This window comes from Crocodylus siamensis, chromosome 4 (genome assembly GCF_052110815.1).
Source record: "Crocodylus siamensis isolate JL-2025a chromosome 4, ASM5211081v1, whole genome shotgun sequence".
NCBI lineage: Eukaryota > Metazoa > Chordata > Crocodylia > Crocodylidae > Crocodylus > Crocodylus siamensis.
This window is the reverse complement of record NC_143398.1, coordinates 177,731,987-177,755,198: the sequence shown is the minus strand read 5'-3', so window position 1 is coordinate 177,755,198 and position 23,212 is coordinate 177,731,987. Positions and strand designations below refer to the sequence as shown.

At 46.1% G+C, this 23,212-nt stretch overlaps 2 pseudogenes; both read left to right on the top strand.

Annotated features, from left to right (window-relative positions):
* Positions 1-11,648: 11,648 nt before the first annotated feature.
* LOC149867225 (uncharacterized) lies at positions 11,649-13,311 on the top strand (annotated as a pseudogene).
* Positions 13,312-13,457: 146 nt separating this feature from the next.
* Positions 13,458-15,963, top strand: LOC149867224 (fibrous sheath-interacting protein 2-like; annotated as a pseudogene).
* The last annotated feature ends 7,249 nt before the right edge of the window (positions 15,964-23,212 follow it).

The following is a 23,212-nucleotide window of genomic DNA, read 5'->3' as shown; positions in this document are numbered from 1 at the left end:
AAGACCGTGGGTTCTAGGGTTTTCTAACCTGACGGTTCTCTATAGTGCCATTGTGTCCTTTTGCGTGGGAGTGCCAGAAAATGGCAACTATGTAATTAATAGATGAAATGTTCCATTTAATTCTTGTGTCAGAAAGTTCTGGCAGTGGGTTGCATTTGATGAAAAGGGGGGCTTTCATGCTAGGGGTAGAACAGGGGTTGGGTGGGGGTGGGGTGGTCAGAAAATGGAAAACAATTATTTTTGTGTTCTCTCAGCACAGTTTGAAGATTGGCTTTAAGCACTTCGCCCCCTACTTAGCTGCTACAATAAATACTATAGTGCTTAACAGTAATGGTCCCAGCTGCTGTTGCTTATACAAGTATTAGCGCAGTGATTTGATTCATCCTTAAGCTGTCACCCTGTTGTCCTCCAGTAAAATAAAGGACTCCAGGCTTTCCTTCCCTTGCTTTTAGTACAGGCCCAATCCTGTGTTTACAGTGCAATCTCAGACCCCGGTCATGAAAATGAGAATGTAAATGATTGGAACAAGGAGGAAAGGGCTGTTAGACTGCCCTCCTTTTGGCTTGTTTTGACCCACCTTAGTGCTGTTAACCATTCTCTAATTATCACCTACTGTTGAGACAAATAGCAAATGCCTTCAATTCATTTTCATGGTTTCACTCAAATACTCCCTCAGGCAACTATCACAAGTATTTGTGAAATTATTATACTGGAATTCTGTTGTCTTTCATTCCCTAATTGTGTTGGTCCTCACATTTTATGAACTGTTTGTAATCCAATCTATAATCTTAATATTTTAGTACTGATTACAGAGCAGCCGTGTCTATTGGCTTGAATGCTGGAGTCCTGATCTTCTTCAGTATAGGACTGCAGCCTCTCTGACCTTTATTTGGCGATCCAGTGAGAAAATAGTCTGGGTGGAGCTCAAATGATCCTCATCTACCTAGCAGGTCTTGCATTGCATACAGATAACATCTTCCTTGTTTTCCACTTCATTAGTATTTTGCACTTTTACAGTAACTTCAAAAGGAAGTTTTGAATGCATTGTTGAAGTGTGGAATAAAAATGATAACTCCTTTTGAGGCTACTATAACTGTCTCATTCTTAATGTCAAGCAGAGAAACCAGTAAGGTAATTTGCCTAAGGTTAAACAGGAAGCTTTCTGACAGTTCAGAGAAAAGCCTGCTTGTCCTGGTGACAAGTAATGTGCTTTAGCTGCAGCAAGATTGTCTTTATCCTCTGCACTACTGTCATTTTAGTAATTCCTTCATGATATTTCCCAAAACTTCTGTGATATTTGTATTCTTAATGTCTTCCACATTTATTTCACATTTTTATCTTGACTTACTGACTAAGGAGTCAGTGTTCAAAAACAGCCCTTCATCTATGTCAAGGTATCAAATGTGGCCTCCAGGCTGGATCCAGCCCCTGGAGGCGCTGTCTGGCCCACCAGACTACAGCCTTTGGGTCCTAATGGACTTGGCAATTGGTGGGAGGAGGGCAAGCAAGACCTGGCACAGCCTCAGAGCTCTCTGGTCACTTTGTCCATCTGCACAGTTGCAACCTAACCTGCCTGGCTGCTGGTCCCTGCTGCATGCCGTGCATTGGTGATGGAGCTGATGAACCTGCTGTGGTGTGCTTCAGCCCAAAGCCAGCTCACAAGGAACCCTGTGGTCTGGATCCAGCCCAGCATACAGAGGTGTTTGACACCCCTGGTCTATATATATGTATATAGAAGTCTTCCCTAGTCACCCTCAAATGCCATGAGCAACTGTTTTTGGCCAGACACCTGAGGCATTTTTACATGTGCTCTGGGAATGGGACGGAGTGGGGGTGGCACTTAAATTAGAGCGGCTCCGAGAGCTGCTCTTATTAAAGTGTTCTGAGTATCTCGTATATCAGTGTCCACATACTTCAAAATGGCAGTGGGGGTGCTTTATCTAAAGCTCATTGAACAGGATTGAGTTAAAGCGCCGGCATTGCCATCTTGAAGTGTGGGGACACTGATCCATGAGATGTGGAGGCTGGCCGGAGCATGATAATTACCATGCTCCTGCAGACTCGATGAATTGAGTCTGCTCCCATGCACTATAATTACAGTGCATCAGAGCAGCCTCTTGGCTCATGTATAGGCACCCCTGTAGTTTGTGAATTAGTTTTGGTGCCTTTTGGCTCCAGTCACTAGCAACCTGCCTGCTTATCCCTGGGCCTCATGCTAGGAATTCTCCTTTGGACTTCATCATCCTTTCTAAAGAGATATGAAGTTTAAATGTCAAGTTGCTGGATTTGAATAAAGGGGCAACTGATTTTCTTTGTTGCATGGAAAGGGTAAAATGTTCTCTTGCAGTACTGTTTCCTCCTTTGAAGTTGCTTCTACTCTGATGGATCCTACCAGGGCACGAGGTGAGTGTAGCAATGGCATGTGTGCTTGTTTCTGTTAAGGTTCCCTGCTGTGCTCTTACAACCTCTGTACAGCCGACTTTCTGTAAATGCCCTTGGCAGTTGCCATTAAGTAGCAAGGAGAGAACTCGACCAGGTCAGCACTGGTAATGCTTATTTTAAAGGATAAGGAGCTGCAGCTGTATCTGGCTTTGGTAGGAGAAGGAGAGAGGAATCCTACCTATGAGAAACCTGTGAGTTGGATGGATTATTTCCCTTTCCCTTTCCTGTGCTTTGGGAAGCTAGCTAGAAGAACGCCTTTATGGGAGCATCACCGGTTCATCTTCACATTGGCTGCTCTTGAGGTTTTTCTGCCAGTTACATAACTTGATTTGTCTGTAATTGTCTTTGTTGGTTTTGCTTAAAAACAGACACACATCGCAAACCTATTGGTCCAGCTTTGGGCAAGTTGGTTCCACATTTTGGACGGAGGAATTTCTGCCACTATATGACAATGCCAACCCATGCATGCAGCAGCAAGTGGGTGCCCAAAGCTGACATGGGGTGTCCCTAATATGCCTTTTGGCTGGAATCAAGTTTTAGGAAATCTTGACTATAGATGAGAGATGGGCTAAGGACACAACCTTCAAACCTAATTTTTATTTATGTCCTGACATACATAAAACACACATGTATGTTGTTTGTAGCTGAGGTTATAGATTGGGCCTATCTCTACTTGGAGTGTTACTTGCAGGTAGTCACCATTCTAAAAGGACTGTGGACATTTTTTCCCATTACAAGTTTTGAGCACTTTTTGTGAGGCTTTTAAAATAGCTGCTGATTTGGGCTAAGTTGAAAAGTAGGTCTTGCCGTGTTGAAAATGATTTGCTTTGGATCTGAGGAGGTTGTGGAGGAAAGAATAATTTTGACACAACAGCATAGATAATTTTTTTTTTTGTTCCTGCCTGTTTGGGAAGATAAGTAGCATAGACTTTTTTGGGAAGCATTAGCAATGGAGGTTACTGGAATAGGATTTTGGACCAGCAGAGTAAAAGCTTTAAATAAATCAATCATTTCACTGATGACATGTAAGGGAATATTTGTGGAAACTTAATAAATCAAACCAGAATTGCAGGTTAGTACAGCTTTTATTAAACTTACAAAAATACCGTTTTTTTACCTTATACTTATATTTTAAGCCTGCCTCTTTCATTTATAACTTTTTGTTTAAATCATTTGAGCTCTACCAAGTGAACAAGCTTATCTTAGTATCAGTTATTAATTAGTAGAAATATTTATTAACAAACCAAAACATGCAGCATGCAAAGATCTCCAGATGGGAGCTGGTTTTACACTGAAAGCCTGATGTTAGGCCCATTGAAATCAGTGGAAGCAGCAGTAGATTTAAAGCTGGTTCTCCATGGTTAGGGATGCATGTCAAGAACTGTGCTACAGAAACTGTGCAAGCCTAGAAAGACAAACAGCTCTATTTTACTAATGGCTGTGCGAAACAGCACCATTTCGTTTCAACTTTCGTTTCCCTGTTTCGAAGGGACAGTGTTTTATTTCATTGTTTTGTTTAGTTTTGAAGCACTGTCCTGTTTTGTTTCGTCAAAACTCTTTCACTGTTCGATGGGTTTTGACGTTTTGCCCATGGGCTATAATGGGGAATCATGAAAACGCCTATAACTGCACTCCCAAGGAGTTGGCTGTGCCACAGGAGGGGTGTGGGAGAGAGAGGTCTGGAGCCAGCCCAACCAGCAGGTAGTGCCACAAACTCCTTGAGAGAACTTGGAGTTGCCACCTAGCAAGGGTGGGGAGTTAAAGCCAGCAGATAATGCTATTTGGAGATGGCAGCAATCTTCACTTGGAATCACAGGGTAATCAGAAGGCCCCTGGAATCGCAGGTGCCGACGTGTCCTTCTCGGTGCCAGTCGAGGGAACAACTTTCTGAGTCTTTAGCTGCAGCCATGGAGTTTAACCCAAGCTCTCTAAGCAGAAGAGCAGCATGGCACAGGTCCTTGAGGGGAGTAAACACCCCGGACTGAGGACTAGTCTGTCTTAGCCTGGCAGCAGGGAGAGGTGAAGGGAGCACTGGTGTCCCTTCAGCCCTGAGCCCCCAGGGACCATCAACGAATTAGTGCACAGTAGCATCATGATTAGTGCCCACCCATGCTAAGTTGCCATAGTGAAAAGCTACGTTGCCATAGCTCACTGCTACAATGACATAGCGTCTCATGTAGAAATGCCCAGGGAGTGGCTGCTGAAAGGGAGAGTGAACAGGGAATGACCAGGGTTTTTCCACTGTTTCTCTCTGTCCTGGGAGGTGAAGTAATGCAGGGCATTCACCAGCAGCTGGGGACGAGGCGCATGTGGGGCAGAAAGAGGAACCCGCGCAGCTCATTAGCCACCTCTTTGTACAGTTGTGGCTGGCTGGTGACGTCAGTGTCAGACATCGGCTGGCGAAAATAAAAATGGTGGCCACAGCTGTGGGTGGTCTGTATAGCCAGGAGATGGAGCTGCAACCAACGCCAGCGGCAAAGCGGGCTCCATGAGCAGACCCTGAGGAGACTGACAAGCAGGAGGTGACGCTGGCTGGGGAGAGAGGAGTACCCCGTTGAAGACCCGTGCCAGACAATGGAGGAGTGACTGGCTGGTTGAGTGGAGGGAGAGCAGAAGTGGCATCTTAGAGTGCAGCAGGACCCAGGTGGGAGTCCCGGGATGACAGGGCGTGGAGGACGACATGCCAAAGGGTGAAGACCTGGGGACAGCCCTGAAAGGGGTTGCAATAGGGGCGGGGATCATCTCTGGGACCCGGGGTGTTAAGTGATGGACTGGAGCTAGTCTGGGGAGTGACACACTGAGTGAAGAGCCATCCCTCCCCTTAAGGGTCCAGGGACGGGGAATAGGTTACAGGTTGGTGTAGGTGCATTTGCTTTGTTTTGGGCTACCCAGAGCAATGGGGCAGAGACTATAGGGTTATGGCCCTGTGGCAGGGCTGCAGGGAAGCCTTGGTAGGGGCCATAGTGGGGAAGGTACCCTGTGGGACGGGATCGAGGAGTGAAGTGCTGCAGGGGCTGGCCTGTGGGGCAAGCAGAGCCTCCCACCGTTGGCTCTGGGATGCGAAGCAGTGAACGTGACCTGCGGGAAAGACCGCGGATAACAGCTAGGTGGTCCACTGAAGGTGGCGTGAGGCCAGGGCGTAGGGGTGGTAGAGCCCCGTGAGCAACTTTCTGGCTCAGCCCGGGCCACCGAGGGACCCGCTAACTGACTCTGCCTACTGAGGAACACCAAGACATGGCAGGCGAGAATGGGGTTGGCGACGTGGGAGGAGAGAACTACCTCGACGACAAACTAGCCCAGAAGGGGTGTGACATCCGCTAGCAGATCAAAGTCGCTCAAGAGCAGCTAGTCGAAGCCCGGCAGTCGCACTCTCTTACTTACAGCCTCCAGCATTTAAGGTCTAAGTAGTTGTAGTTCAGAGGCTGTTCCCCTAACTCCCATGTCAGCCACTTGATTTTGTTACTTGGTCACTTGGGGTACCTATAGAAATGCAGCAAGGCTGCTCCGACAGACTTGAGTCTGCTGGAGCATGGTAATTACCTTGCTCCAGCAGACTCCAGCATCATGTGTATCAGTGTCCCTGGACTGAAAAATAGTGCCGTGTTGTCTTAACTAAAGGTCTTTCAATAAGCTGTAGTTAAAGTGCCCTCACCACCATTTTTTAGGGCTGGGACACTGATATATGTGATGCTCTGGGAGCTTTAATTAGAGGGGCTCTTGGAGCCACTCTAACTGAAGCATTCCCCCCCAACCCCCCGCACACTTCTGGAGCATGTGTATAAACACCCTTGGTTTTGTGACTTGTACTCCTGGGTAGCTCACACTCACTGCATGGACTTTGGCAGAACTGTTTCCTCTCTGGCCAGACTAGTCCCCCATTGTGCAGGATGGGGTTCTCTTGTCCTGCGTTCATCCCAGCCTCAGGCATTGGGTGCTGGGCAGTGTCAGGGATGGGGTACAAGATATGCAAGACTATACGGTGAAGGGGCTGCAATGGGTAGGGGATGAGCCCAGCTGGGTGGAGTGGGTGGGGCAGACAGTGACTTCATAGAGATGCATTGGTAGGATATTAGGGATTGGGCCAGAGAGACCGTGACCTCATAGAGGGCTGACATCAGGCTGTAGGACAAGTTCCAGAACCCCAGGCCAGAGGCTCAGACCTGAACAGACCTTATGGTGGCAGGTCTCTCTGGCTGAAGCGCATGCAGGTGAGGGAGAATCTGATTCCTATTTCTGGTCCCAGGGCCACCTGTATTATCTGTCCATCCCTTCTGTTCCACAGGTGCCAACCCCAGAAACTGAGGTTTGGGCCATGTGGTGCAGTTGGGCCCCTCTCTCTGCCTGGTCTCCAACCCTTCCTTATGGTTAGTGAGTTCAGGGTTGTGGCCCTTTTCAGTCACAGTCTGTAATTTAGGCTCAGGTCACAGGGCCCTAGCATGCAATAACATGGTAGTAACTTTGGTGAAAAAGCCACTTGTGAGCCCTGCCAAATCTCAGCCAGTTTTGGCCCCTGAGAATGTTTGGGCTTGGGACAAAATACCCAGTTTTGTACCCTTTCGATGGGTGGGGAGTTTTGATCCCCATATTCCCCAGCAGCTCTGCCTGCCTTTCCAGCTGTCTGTCACTCTGACTTGGGTGCTGCTGCACTGAAATCAAAAGGACTGCTCTAAGTCTCAGCACTGGGGATCAAGCACAGACTGCTGCACCCCAACAAAAGCTCCCCCCACCACTCCTCTGATTTCCATAGGATCCTTTCCTCCCTGCTCTAGTTCTCCCTTCCCTTCTCCTGCCATTTCCCTATTCCTACACCTGTTTCTGCAGAGCAGCTGAGCTGTGCCTGAAGGGACCTAGGGGGAGGCAGTAAAGGACAGGTATTCTCCTTGGGTTCCTTCCAGGGAGGGCTCAGTGGGTGGCAGAGACTCAGGGTCAGGAAGGAAAAGGGTGTGGCAGGAGGAGGAGGGGTTTGAGCAAGTCAAGCATGGAGCTAGGAACTAGGTGTCTCTGTGCCTGACAAAGGCAGTGCAAGTGAGAAGCAAGGGGCGGGGGGGCTGGGGGACGGGACCTTTGGGGGTGTCTTTTATTGGGCCAGGTGTAAAATTTGGGAGCGATGTTAGACAAGGGCACAGAAGAAGGGCACATGGTGCCTAGAAACTTTTCTAACTAAGCAGAAAGACTGACTGGGAGAAAAACGTGACAGAAAAAATAGAAATTCAAGTGGGGAATTCTTTCCTACCTATATGGTTGGTTCCTAAAATCACCTTGATCCTTGCATATTGCCCAGACTACCATGGTTATGATAATACTTCAACTCTACTGAAAGAAAGGATATGACTTTTATTCAAATGAAACAGACATAGCCAACAGGACTGTGTGAAGCTTTGGGTACTGATTCAATCTGGAGGAGATTTGGCCCAATGTGGCGGCCGAATCTCTGAATCCAAATTGAATCAGGAGACCAATAAAAAAGTCTGAATCAATTTGAAGCTTTCCAAATTGATTTGGAGAGCTTTGGAGATTCGGGCAGCCCTCACTTGCTGCCACAGGGAGCTGGACCTGGACTCCATGATGGTAGGGGATGGGGGTTGGGGAGGCTGGAGGAAGGGGGAGGGGACCATGGGGGGATCCCCACTAGACCCTGTCCCCTGCCTGCTCCCACAGTCTCCCTGAGTGCCCCCCTGATCCCCGCCTGCTCTTCCAGCCCCTGCCATGGCTGCCCTGCTGAGCCCCAGCTCCTGGCTTTTAAAAAGAAAAATAAGCCTCCACTCACTGGCTATTGCAGCAACTATTCAGGCTTTTGGAGGCTCATGGCAGAGCCCTCCACACAGTGTGGGACAGTGGGAGGGGCAACGGGGTTTGCCCCCCACCTGGCAGGAGCCAGTAAGTCTGGGATTTAAAAAAAAAATTTTTTTAAAGAGCTGGGAGCTAGGGTCGGGCGGGGTAGCCATTGATGAGGCTGGGAGAGCGGGCAAGGAATGGGGCCTGTCTGATTTGGAGATTTGGCAGTGGCCAGATCTCCAAATCAGATTCGGCTGAATCGATTCAGACAGTGATTCAAATCACTGAATCGAGTCACTGTCCCCTGAATCGGCCAAATCTGAATCCAAAGCCAATACTAGTTGCTTCACACAGGCCTAATAACCAATCATGGGGCAGAGCATTTGATGCTAGGAGACGATGGCCAGGTGGTTGCTTAGTGCAAGGTGATTGTGATCCAATTACATTCCATACTGCCAAAGGCGGAGAGATTAGACCTGTAATTATATGGCCATGATATCACATCACATGATCAGTGTTTTTAATCATTTAACCCCCACCCCCAAATTAAAGATGATGAGGAATACAACTGATAGGAGTGGAGAATCCTAGGGGAGTAGTTTCAAGAGCCATTCAAGAAAGAGAAATATTTGTCTCTAAGCCCCTCTGCATTCAGCAAGAAAGGGAAGGCAGCAAATAAGGACCAAGCAGCAGTACATGGCAAGGAGAAAAAGGGGCAATAAATGGCCCTTGGAAGAAATTAGGAGGAGTGGGTTCTGCCATCTAAGTTGACTCAGTCACTGAGCGAGGGGGAGGGAGGGAGAGGTTGTGAATGGGGGCGGGGTGCACTTTACAAGTAAGGCTCACAGACATTTGCTGACACCAGAAAAGTGGGGAGACTCGTGAATATTCAGGCTTATCCCAGGATCTGGACAGAGGTGCATTCTAGTGACCACAGGGCCCTGTGCCCATTCTGTCTCCCCAACAAGCCTGACCTCTACTTCTGGGTTCCTTCTGACTTGGCTTTGTCTGAGTTCCATTTTTCTTCGTTCTTGGCTCCTTGCCAAGCATCCAAGCACTCAATTGGATATCTAACATCCCACTGCAAGGCCTTATTATAAAATGCGTGGAGAAGGTGACTTAGAACATCTCACAGAAAAGAGAGAGATGGAGCATGGTCCCCTACCTGGCTCATAAGGGAAACTGTGCATCCTTCCACTGTCATTGTGCCTTCAGAAAGACAGAACATGGCCTGTGTTAATTCATCAGCAATACTCCACTGAAAACAGTTTGTAAACATCCAAGCTATAGCTCACAAATGGCATTAGTAACTTCCTGGAATCTGTTAAAAAATGCTACCATCGCTTTAGCAAAAAGAAACCCAGGTAAAGGAAGGGGGTGGGGCAGAAACTGATTGCAGCTGAAGGGATATTAACCAACTATTTACATGTTTCTCAGGAGATTTAGCCAGGATTTAACATCAGATGGATGGACAGAGAAAGCAACAGAGCAAAAAGAAACAACACGTGCTTCATAAAGCAATGAAAGTTAGAAACAAAGCCACAGTACAATTTATATATATATGTATGTATGTATAGCATATATACCTTAACGAGATAATCAGTAAATGGATAGAGTCAATAGTAACCAATGGATTCATTGGCAATTCTATTTAGGATTTCATAAAGAAGTTGATGACTACAGCCCCAATCTAACAATGTGCACATGCTTTCTTTCAAGAATGTCTGTGATCCCAGGGAGCTCAACAGGACTGCTTCCATGTTTGTTTCTCAGTGAGCTGCATCAGTGTTTGCAGAATCAGGATACAGGACAGAAGGAAATTGGACCCTATTGGCTTTACCTCTTGCACTAGGGGCTGGGTGTTAATTAGCAGAAGCCTGTGCAGTCCAACATAAAAGCTGCACAGCAGACAGAGTGTTTAGGTGCCTCATCTGGAGACAGAGCAGGGAGCAGCACTGCCCAGGGAGAACTCGGCTTTTGAGTTTTCTGCTCAGATCTGGGGGCACAGGCCCCTCTATGCCTCTCAGGGTATGCATAGCAGCAGGAGCCATGCCCCCTGGACGAGCTGCTCGTGGCTTAGTCCCACACCCCACTGGCTGTGTAGCGCCTGCCCCTCTAGCCCCAGGCTGCCCCAGCCCCACTTCCTCCCTCACCACTGCCTGTGCACCCCTCCCAACCTGCTGCAGCTGCCAGAAGCCCATGGCCAGGTTGCCTTGTGGCCCTACCGCTGTCTCATGTTTGGGCATGCCAAATCCTGTTAGCCCTCCCCATCTTCTGCCACCTATGGCCCAAATGTCAGACCTCAGCACCGGTTCAAATATGGAACACAGAAATGAAATTTCCTGTCATTTCCCACTCTGCATGTGGCAAGTCTCTGGACACAGGGTCCATCCCACAGAGTGTGTCCAGAGGTGTATCCAACTCCTAGCCCCTTGACGCTTGTAATTGGTTAAACTGGCAAAATTAAGTCATGTCTAGGCTCATGTGGGGGAATCCTGGCCCTGCTGAAATTAGAGAAAAACCTCCCCTGGGCTTCAAGATGGTCAGAATTTTCTTCCATGGTCTTCAGACTTCATGTTGGTCCTTCAGAAACAAACTCAAGGAGAAGCACTGCTTGTCTTAGTTTGTCCTTCACTGATGTTTCCTGAACTGGCTGTTTCTTTATTTCCTGTATTTATTCTGTTAGATTTATATCCCACCCTATCCAAAAAGCTCTGATGATGAATGCCACTTTTCATGGGGGGCTGTTATTATTTGTCCTAAAAGCTTGAATTGCACCCAGTAGACAGTTGTTGCCATGTACAGAAGGGAGAATGAAGGAATTAATTAACACATTTATTGTCCTTTGTCATTTGTTCCTGCTACAGAAAAACAAGACCAAAGAAATAAATGATGAAAATACAAATAAAATGATGTGGTTTGTGGCTGAGGTAACAGACATCATATACCCAACAATAATACAATACGAAGAGAGAAAAATAGCTGAGAGAGACGTGAGAGATGAGGAGGCCAATGCCAAAAAGTTTGTTTTCACAGACAAAAAAAGAACACCCAGCCGATTGCCAGGATGTGAGAAGAAGGGGAGTAGAAGGCAACTAACCCCACTGTTTTCTCAACAGTCACCTGGCCTGTCTCCAACAAGCAGCAGGCCACTGTCTCTGGGCAGAGAGTTTTGGGAAGAAAGTCTTTCAGAGGCTGAACCAACAGTGGTAACTCCTCATCAGGCTGACAGTATTTCTAGTTTGTGCAGGGAGAGCATGTGCATGGGAGGTCTGCTTGAGCATCCCACACAGGCTGTCAAAGCTGAGAAATTTCCTCATAGCCAAACTTACTTTAAATATGAATCAACAAGAAAAGAAGGCAAATTACAAAACCATCTTATTAGGGAAGATATTTCTTCTGAATTCAAACAATATCACCCTAAAACAGACATGGTCAGAAAATTCTTTTCACTGATCAGTGTCCAGGGAAGAGGTTCTGAGGAACAAGTACAAAGGGAAGGGCAAATGCCAAGGCAGCTTCAAGTCCCTGAACTTGTACAACCCACATCAGGGGGCATCAGGAAGCTGAGTTACTGCACAGGAGCTCTGGGGCTCTACTTCCCCCCTGGATACACCAACCAAGGCAAGGACAGTCTGCTTCAGAGTAACTCTACCCCAGACTGGCAGGCAGCTTGCAAGAAAGCCCTTCTTTTCATCACCCAGACAGATATTTCCCGAAGAGGAAGTACCGCATAAGGCAGTGCAGGGTGCTTGCAGCAAGCCCCTGCCAACATATGCAATTGAGCCTGAGCCCTTGCAGTCACCGACCAATATTTATGCTGAATATTTTATGGTTTTTTGAAAGAAATTTGTGATGAACTAATGAGCAAATTTGTCCCTTCACAAAACCTATGTGCTCAGGACACATATCAGCACAGATGTAGTTGATTCAGTGTTAAATAAGCTTTCCATATGTCAGGCCACAGCCCTGCAGCCTTCTGAAGATCAGGGTCTCTCCCCTGACATAGACACATTGACGGCCAAAATTATTCACTCCAGTTTATCTGACCTTCTCCAAGAAAGTGCTTCCAAAGTCTCAGTTTATACAGACATGAAAAGCAACAAGAGTGTTAGCAGAGAGCTTAGGTGTTTTGATAAGGAGATAAGTACTGATTACCAACAGAAAGACCCCTTACCAAAAGCACCCTCTTCAGCTCTGCATAAACCACTACAACCTAGGGAAATTGATGAGAAGCTTTTAGAAGATGCTGCCAAAAGCAACGCCCAATGCCAAAGTCCCACAGCATCTATTCTGGGGGTATGCCACAGATTTTTGGAAGATATAATCAACAGGCTTTTATCTAACAGTCTCCCTGCCACCACCAGCACATCTTCCTCTACAGAAAAGAAAACAGAACTTGCAGAATTTGACTTGATTTACATGAAGGTAATAAGTAAAGTTATGGCAAAAATCTCTGAAGTTGAGAACTCTTCTAGCTAGCATATTGAACATCTGCATTCCAGGGAGGATGATATGATTCAAACAGTTGCTGATTCGGTCTATAAAAAGCTTTTGACACTGTTTCAGTCTAAATTCAACATGCAGAATTGTTTAAGAAGTGGGTGCATGATTGTTTCTGAAGCTCTTTGTGACTTGGTCTTCCAAGGGATTTCTGGGAATCCATTGCAGAACTCTCTTTCTGGTGAATTACCACTTCACCACTGTGCTGAAGCTGACAGTATTATTGAAAATACGCTAGGAGATGTTACTGAGCCTTCAGATAGTCCAAGCAGTTTATCATCTTATCTTAGTCAAATAGTTACTCTCATCGTAGAAAAACTAGCAGCAAGTCTTTTGTCATCATTTTCTTCCCTTTTACCATTGCGGATTTGGATGCAGAAAAGACTTTGTTACTGAACAATGCAACTAGAAAAATACAACATGCTTTGCAAGTACTCCTGTCAAAACATCAGATGAACATGAATGAACATATCGGTGACAGAGAGTTTTTACACACTGAAGACAGCCAAGCTATGGGAGACCTGTTCCATTCAGCTTGCACAAGCACTGGAGACCATGCGGATTCTGACATTTTTGTTTGCAGAGACCTAACAAATAGGAAAGATATTTTAGCTCATAGGATAGCCGCTTCAATAGCAAAAGAAGTTGCCAAACCTGAATTTCAAGTCAGTTCAGAGGAGGAGACATTGCCTACTTCATCTTCAACAACAGAAGGTGTTAGGATTGTTGAAAAACTCCCTCTTGATCTTGGCATGAGAAAGAAGATCCCAAAACCAACTTTAAACCCATGTATTCCTGTGGTACCTGTGCCATTTGTAGAAGAAATAGTAAGTAGATTCCTGTTGAAAGTCTTAAGTTCAACTGATGGCAGAAGCCCAAAGTACAGAAGATGTTTATCAAGAGCTGAAGTGAATTAAATTGCTAAGAACCTTAAACAGGCCATGGAACAAGACCTGTCCAAACATAAAATCAGCCTTGTGGCAACTACAGATGAAGAACGACATCTATACCCAGAACACGAAGAAGCAGTTAATCGAGTTGTTCTTTCTGTTTCCAGGAATGTTTTACAAAAATCTGGATCTGAGCAAGGCCTTTATGGTGATGTAACAGGTTTCAATGCACTTTTTCCTCAAGAAGTGGATACTGCAATAATTGAGGAACTCTCTGATTGCCCCCTTTTACAGGCTGTTAGTGACAGTCCTCCAACACTGAGCCAAAGTCCAATGCACCCAGACAGAATTGCTGACCAAGGTCTTTCCCAAGTGTCTGTTAGTGCAGAACCTAAGACAGGGGCTCTGAAGAGGCGATCCCAGGTTCAAGTGCAAATGAGACCCCAACAGAGACAGAAGAGCTGCCTGTGAAAATAATCTCTCATGTTAGAATCAAACATGTACCCATTGCTCCAGACTTGATGCCTGATCATTTATGAATCATTTCCATGAAACCAAAACCTCTTGAAGAACTGCAAGAAGCATTCATTGCTCAAACTGGGGATGGCCTAAGGGGCCTAAGAACATCGCTGGCTGAGAAGTGTCTTGAAAATGAAAGTCTGAGATATGAGGCACAGAGAAAAGAAGATGGGTAGCACAGGACAACCAGTTGTAAGACCAGGGGAGGTAAGTGGAAAGAATAAGGCAGGGGCAATCCTGTTTTGTGAATGCCATTTTGCTTCTAACTGGATCTTTTGTTAAGATGTTCATGTGGCATTAAAAGCCCATTGACTATGAAAGGTGAGTGCTCTTATAGAGGTGGTGGACCATCTCCTAGAGAGCCTCCAGTGGGCCATCAGTGTGGAGGACACTCACTAGCTGGGATTCTGGATTAGTGGTCAGTAAATTCACTAATCTTGAATCTACTCTTTTTCCAAGAAATCTGTCCAGGGATAAGAAGAGGGCTGGAATCTCTTGAGTTAAGCATAGGGGCAAGGCAGCTACAGCTTTCTGCTTTGCTTACTGATGGCAGAGACTGGCTCAAAGGCTCTTCAAGCCAAAAGGGCCATTTGATTACTAGGAAGAGAAGACCACATGTGGCAGTATGAGGGGCCTTCCCTCCCTTGAAAAGCTTGAGTCAAAACTAGAGACTGATAAATATGGGGGCTGCAGTGTCGGTGTCCAGAGTGATGAGGACAGTAATGAGCTTGTTCTCCATAGAGTTGCAACTCTTATCCTCTTTCAAAGTAAAGCACAGAAAATGTGTAAGAAATTGTTTTGCTAAGCCTGATTTCTGGCTTTGGATGGCTCGGACAATGGTTCCAAGATCCTACTGCTGAGTCCTGGTGACCAAAATAAGGATATCAGACACAGAGCGTAAACCAGGCAATGGATATAGGTAACCCAGATGTGAAAACAGTGACAGGCAACCCAAATCCAGTTTATTTAGCAACCCATGGGATTGAGTAGTTGGATCTCATCACAACACCAGAGTTTTTGCTTAGAGAGCAGGAACTGACCAGTTTGTGACACAGACATGTTCATGTGTGAATAGATTAACAAAAAAAACAAAACACCTTCAAATATGACCTTGCTAGAGCCCTGATCCAGGAAAAGACTTAAGTACAGAAATCCAACCAAAGTCAATAGAAATGCCTACAGGCTTCAATGATTTGCAATATTTGGGCATAGGACAAAGAATGTCAGTGTTTGTATAACTTGAAGCCTGAGCTAGTGACCAGTTGGAATTAATGGCACCTGCTTAGAAAAGTATATTTAAGTGCCTTCCTGAACTGGGGCCTAGAAGAAGTATTTGGTCTTAATTGTCGACACACATGGTGGCTCCTTAGTGTTTGTTTCTGATCTGCTTTCAAACAGGAAGTTGAAATGCAACAGATGGACAAAGCAGTTTTCTTTTAACAAAACTTGTCATTGCACAGTCCTGATTTTTCTGGGTGCTCAGCAGAAGTTCATAGGATGGATCCAGATGCACTTCCAAAAGGGGCTTGGTTTAGTTCACTCTCAGTGACCTGTAGGAAAAGCTGGTTTAGAAAGGATTCTGTGGAGGTGTCCTCTTCAAAAGCTTTCTCTTTGATTTCAGGCCTTCAGCAGGACCTCACTCGGGAGGGTGCTGAAGCCTGTGTTAAGCATTCTGAAAGCTCTTCAGCCCAAGGTGGTCCTCCTTGAACAACTGACAGCCCACTACACTGAGACTGAGGAGGGAGAGGGGAAGGTGGAGGAAAAGCTTGAAGCAAAGCAACAGTGGGAGGAAGAAGAGGACCTGCAGCAGATTGAAGAGACCATTCAAGTTTAATCCTTTCTGTATTTGGGGAGCCGTTGGCTTCATCCATGGACAGTGAACAATTAAGGTAACTTTTCTGACAGTATGGCAAGAATGGGAGCTGTGGTGGAGTGGGATCATCTGGGGTCTCTGGACAGAGCTGTCCCTGCATTAGACTAAGTTCAGCATGAAGGTGTCAGGGTTCTGTCCCATTCCCTTCTTGCTTGTAACCAGACCTTTTCACTGTCACAACACAGTGGGACCAGACTCTGCCAGTGACTCTGAGCTTCCATACAAGGCTAATTTACTCTGCCACCATGACGCACGATTCCTGTCCATCCTCAGATCAATCTACACAACCACAGTTGATGGGAGGACATGTTCAGCAGAGGGGCATTTGGACAAGGGTATCTGTTTCAGCTACACCTGTTATACATCCAGAATCCACTAGGATAAAATTCTCAAACTGGGTGCCACAGCACTGTGGGGGTGCCTTGAGATCCTTTCAGGGGTGCTGCAGGGTGCCACACAATGTTAGCAGTTGTAGGAGTGCTAACATGATTCACAAGATAAACCCAGTGATTTCCAATAGAAATCCAGAGTGTTTAAAAGCACGCTGGCCTATTGCAGTCCTTCAGAGTTCTTTGCAACAGAAGAATTACTCTAATATTTTTCTGTACTCAAACAAGTGAAGACTAAGAGCTTGCACTTTCTAACAGGTGCCTGAGCCTAACAAGGTTGAGAACCACTGCACTAGGGAAACAGTCCATAAAGTCTGCCCTGAGGTGGAGAACCGGGTGCCACATATGCAGTCCTGACTTGCTGCTGGGCTGCAGAGAGGATCTTGATGCTTTTTCCCTTCATAAGGCTTTGGAGCACCTGGGGGCAGGCTTTGCCCAAAGGTCTGAGTTCTAAAGATCTGTGAGACTGGGAGCCAGGTCATGGCCTCTCCAGTATTTTCAATGGCTTCCAGCTCTTTAGTTTGAAGCAGTGAATGTTTCCAGTTGTCCCAAGGGGAGACTTCCTGGGTGCAGCTCTCCCAGCACACATGGGCATCACTAGTAACGTTATCACTGGAGCAGTACCGGGCCTGATATGCAGGCCACAGCAGGTCATACCTTTGATTTCTCAGCTTCTGATTGTGATACAGCTATGACAGAGACCAAGCCTGAGGACTGTCTGCTCCTGCTTACTAGAAGGGCATTAATTGGTGTGTCCACTTGCCTAGGGAGCAGCAGAAACAAAGAAGAACAAGAAACAAAGATGAAAACTACTATTAAATACTATTAAAATATCAATGTTATGACCCTTTGCCCTTGGTTGTCTCTAAATCCAAATGACTATTTCCTTTTGTTTTAGTGAGATTGTTGAAGAACCGTCACCAGCATTGGAAGCATGGAGAGCAGGTGAATGTATGAGATTTACACTTTTTTGGGGGGTTTATTTATTTCCCTTAATGTCTTTATAATTGTCTATAATTTCTTTAATTCTTTCATTCCTTTAATCTCCGTGATCATTTGGAAGGTGAAAGATTGTCTCAAAAATACAGTGTTGTGGAGAATAGTTATGCTACCAGTGTGGGGGATTTCTCCAGAACAGACTTTCTGGCAAAGGAAGTCATGTTTTAAAGGGAAACTCTTCACACCTTCCACATGGTTTTCATTCTGTGTAGCAATTCCCTGCACAAAATTCCCTAAAGAAACACTCTACTAACAGCCTGCAAAATGCATCCATAACTGTACCTAATCTGTGGGTTTTGAAGAGCTAGCTCTTTCATATGGATTGCTGCGTAGATTGTTGTTAGTATAGCACAATGAGGCCCTTGCTTCCATGCACTAGGCACTACACAAACATGCTCCAGAGGTAGCACCAAAATGCATCAAAACATAGACAACCCTCCTCCAGAAAAAGAGAGCATGCACTGGTTCTTCCTTTGCATTGAGCATGTCTGCATGCATCAGTACTGCATCAGGGATCACCACAATGAGGAACACAGTATGTGCTCTGCATAAGCTATCCCTCCTTTGAAATGAATGTCAGTAGGGGTGTGTGAAATGAGCCATATTCGATCCGGATTCAGCCCGAATCGGGGACAGTGATTTGGTTGATTCGGAACCCTGTCCCTGTTTCGATTCAGCGAAATCTGAATCTGAAGATTTGATGCTGATTTGGAGAATCAGAAATTCAGCCATAGATGCTGCTTTAAGTGTTTATATACCCCGAGGTACCAGGCGTGGCTTGTGAACATTGCAATGGTGGGGTGGATGGAGTGTCCCACAGGAATGTGGGGGGCCCCCTGTGCTCCCTGGTGAACCCAGAATTGGACCGGAAGTACTTCTGGTCCACTTCTGTGTCTGCCGCTGAGTGTGTGAGGGGGCCCCCCTGTGCCCCCACCCCCCATTCAGTGATCTGCCACAGGGGGAACCCAGGTGCCCCTCAGACCCAGGAAGCACCAGTTGCCGAGCCGAAGGGGTGCTTCTGGTCCACGTCTGGGTCTGATGCTGAGCACGCTGGGGAGTCCCTTGCACTCCTGTGGGCTGCTCCATCTGCCCCACCATCACAGCATTCATGAGTTGCCTGGTACCTTTAGGTATGTAGACAAAACATTTAAAGCTGTGTCTATGTCCAAATAGCTGAATCTTTCCAAATCTCTCTGATTCGATTTGGAGGGTTCTGGTTCAATTCGGAGAGATTAAAGTATCTCTTGATTTGATTTGGATTTGGAGATTCAGCCCCTGAATCAGGCCGAATCCCTGCCAAAGTGAACCAGTGACCGAAGCTTTGCACAGCCCTAGAAGTCAGGTGGTTTGTGTGCATCAGTAGGCTCACCGATGAGCTAGAGATGACTGGATCCTGGCAGCACCACACCAGTGGGTGGTTACATTGCATCAGTTTGTGAAGGCACCATGCACAGAAATAGGCATGATGCACCACACTTGGCATTCCCTGCTGTGGTACAATACAGCCTAGACAGGCCCATTGGAACAAAAGCTTGCAGGATGCTATTTTGCAGTGATGCTAAAACAACAGCTAAAAGCATCAGTCATAAAAGTGGAATTGAGTCCCAGGTGAACTGACTCTGGATGTGTTTTTGTTTACAGGGATTTATGCTGACATGTGCCAGGCCTGGGATTCAGAAGACTCTTTCTACATGTGTAAGGTACATATCTTGTAAAACCTTCAGTAACAGAACCCCAGGAAGTTGGCCCACAAAAGGTCTCTTGAGTCCCCCAGCTGATCCCTTGCATTTTGCAGGCTCTTCACTATTTTGTTCAGTTCTAATATCTGCTCTGTAATCTGTACACAGAGGTTGCCTCTAGCCATGCAGCAGAGTCTGGTCCCCAGCCCACTTGCTCTACCTCCTAAGATCTTTGTTTCTAGTTTTGCTGTCTCTGAAGTCAGGGGCTAGGGACAGACATTCAGAAAGCCTGAGCCTGAATTGATTGAATATTTGCAGGTTAGTCTAACCTGGCTAGGGTAACTCACTTTAACTGCACAGACATCCCAGAAATACAGGCACATGCCTTTAGTGGCTCAGGCTAGAAGCTGTGGGGCACCACAGCAGCCCTCCTTTCCCTTTCACAGTACTGAGTTGAGGGGGGCATGGCCAGGCCCCAGCAGGATGCTCTGATTAGCCCAGCAGGGAATTGATAACAGTGTTTATCACTCATAACTCGGTGTTTATCAAGCCATTAAGAAAACAACAGAGGGACATTACCAGCTACCTGTTGATTCTGCCTGTTTGATTCTACCTGTTGACTCAGCATGGATCGTAGCCAGCATGTGGTCCTCTAATTAATACACAGACACCTCTCCTTAAGGCAGAGGGGAGGGAGGAATTCCTGCTTAGCAGGGAGTGATGAGGGGGAGGAGGGAAGCATCCCACAGTCTGTATCAGAGCTGCAGCCAGGGAGTGGGGGGGAGGAGGGGGAGGAGCAGAGAGGCCTGCCCAGCCCAGAGAGCATGCTGGGGGAGTCTGATTTTTCTTAAACCAGTAAGGAGTCTGGGACAGACATTGCATAAACCAGTTTGACCCAAATCAGTTAAGTCTGATACTACATTCAAGTAGGTTTGTCTCAAACTAGTTATAGCCATTTTCAAACTGGTTTATGTGCACTGAACATCTGTTGTGTTACAGGTTTAAACCAGTTTATGATCACTTAAACTGTTTATGTGTAATGTCTGTCCCTGGGCAAGAGGTATTTCAGTTGGAGTAGGACTGAATGCTTTTTCCGATATATGTCCTAACTATTGTTTCTTTTACTCCAGCCCATTATGTTTATTATGTCCTAAAAAACTAGTTGTTGCCTGTGAAGCATGCAATCTTTGTAGAACCACATCTTGCAAACTTACGCATGTGTATAAAATCATGGAATTCACATAAAGTAATAAGGGCATTACCTTAGGAATCATCATTTAAGAAGGGTATTGAAATCTTCGGATGCATTGGAATGTAGATCACAAATATGAAAGCCTTATTACTACTGTTTATGGCATTATGGCATTAGTGAGCTCATTACTGGATGCTGTATCCACTACATGAAATGCTGATAAACTAAAAAAGGTTCATAAAGGAAATATGAGATTGAATGTAGTTCTAGAAACCCTTCTTCAGTGTGAGAGACTAAAGGAGCTCTATTGATTCAGCTTAAAAAGAGAGAACGTTTAGCAGCAATTTGATCATGGACTAAAAGCATCTCTATGTAGGGAAAGCTTCTAATTGGTAAAGGCTCTTAAATCTTCCAGCCAGAGGCAGAAGAGAATGCAGTGGCTGGAAGATGAAACTGGACAGATTCATTCTAGAAATAAGGTGCACGCTATTTTCTTGTTAGACAGCATGTTAATAACTACAGGAACAACTTAACCAGGGGTATGATTAATTGTCCCTCACCTGAAGTCCTGAATTGAAGGCTGGGTCTTTGTAAAAGGCAGACAGGAGCATCACCTGAAATAATTTGGGTCGATGTTGATAGCACTGGCTGAATTTCTGCAGGCAGGCTCAGTGGGGATCAGACTAGGTGATCACTCTGCTCTCTCTCCGCCCTTCAAATCTATGAAGACTTTGTACATTTGAGGCCTTAGTGCATCCTCTCTTCTTTCCATTCTTTGGATTGCCCTTCTCTGTACTTTCTCTAACTCTTTTGTCATCCTCTTATATGATGGGAACTAGAACTGCTCTCCCCTCCCTCATTCTAGATGAGAAGTTTTCCCTGTATCCACTCCTCTTTGCAACAGTGTCCATGCTGTTAACATCTAGCTTTGCTCATTCCTAGACATTCTTGGGCTCATTGATTTCTGGATGCTCAGTAGTGTGAAGGATACCTGTGCTGTCTTTCCTCTGCTCAGGTTGGCTGTTTCTGCAGGATTAGTATGGAGTGTCTTTTTTTTTTTGATTCTTTCCATAGAACAGTTTGAAACACTTTCTGAAGATACTGGAAAGAAAGATCCTCCCATACCAGAAGAAATGGGGGTTGATACAGGTATGCATGGGGAAGTGACATTGACTAAGCTAGGTGCTGTACTCAAGGTCATGCAGCAGGTCTGTAGCTAAGCCAAGAAGTGACTCTTGATCTCCTGAATCCTCATACATTGACCTACCCAGAGACCAACATTGCTGCACTACCTACCATCTCACATGCAGCACTGTGGGAAAGAGAGAGTTCCTGACCTTCAAGCATGAAATTCTGCAGATATTGGCCACAACAGAGGATCCAGTCAAGCTGGTTATCACTGGCCCACACTAATACACACTTTCATAGCATACATGGCTTATTCACTCTGTTTGTAGCCTCCCTTTTGGCTAAGTGCAATGGCTGAGTGACTACAAGACTGGACTGGAAATCCAAAGGTGTTTTCCTATACAAAATCAAATCCTGTCCACAGGAGAGGCTTGTTTCTTGAGGAAGGACATTGAACTAAAGGAGACCCTTTGGAGACCCTTGCTTTATCCCTCTACGTTAAGTGACTGCTCTTTTTCCCCACAGTGGCTGCTGCTGGTGTTCCAAAAAAACAGCTTTCCTTTTTTAAGAAGATACCGAATGCTCTGTCCAGAGTGCACTCACTTCCCTCAAGCTGCCTACTGCACCACAGGAAATTTTGGAAAGTCGCACTGGAGATTATATCTACTTGTTAAATTGTTTTAGGAAAAAGAGCAATTAATGTGGTGTGGTTGAGGGTGCTAATTGTACATTGTGATCGTTTGCAACTTCCTTCTCATGTAGTTAAACTCAAGGAGGAAGGCCGCCAGAGAAGGCAGACGGGAGGCCTATTCCAGGGAGAAGGGAGGCTCCTTTTAGGATGCATCATTCAGGAGTTAAGGTGCACTCTCAAGCAGTTGGCTGTGCCACAGGACGGGTGTTGGAGAGAGCAGTCAGGAGCCGGGACAACCATCCAGTAGTGCCACAAACTCCTTGAGAGAACTTGGGGTTGCCACCTAGCAAGGGTGGGGAGTTAAAGCCAGCAGATAATGCTATTTGGAGATGGCAGCAATCTTCACCTGGAATCACAGGGTAACCAGAAGGCCCCTGGAATCACAGGTGCCGACAGGTCCTTCTTGGCGCCAGTCGAGGGAACAACTTTGAGTCTTTAGCTACAGTCTTTAACCCAAGCTCTCTAAGCGGAAGAGCAGCATGGCACAGCTGCTTGAGAGGAGTAAACACTCAGGACTGAGGACCAGTCTGTGTTGGCCTGGCAGCAGGGAGAGGTGAAGGGAGCACTGATGCCCCTGAGCCCTCCTCCCCCTTGAGAGCTCAGGACCACCAGGGGAGTATTCAGACTCACTCCTATGAGGGCCTGAATCATTTCTGACCCATCTCTAATTTGTGCCACTTTTCCCTCAAGGGCTGCAATTACCCTGGTGATGGGGGAGGGGGTAATGCCATGGTGACTGCTGCCCACCCCCAAAATTCAAAGCTTCAGGGGAAGAGCCCCCCAGGTTAGGGCTGGGCCCCAATTTATGAAGATTTTTTTAATATGGGTTGCCTATACATGTGTTCATGGGTGGTCTAATTAGAATGTGTTGGAGCAGACCTGATTAATCATGTCTGCTCCATGTTTTCATTAGCATGCTGCAACATCGCCACTGTGTCACATGTATTAAGCCCCCATGCATTTTAAAGTGGCTGCAGGGCGCTTTAACTAAACCTAATCGAATGAAATTTAGGGAGTGTCCTGCAGCCATTTTTAAACATGCAGGGCCGTAATACATATGATGATGTATTTTGGCCATGCCTCTCCCACCCTGTGTCCTTTTGTTTGGGCAGGTTTTTAAAATGTGAGCAAA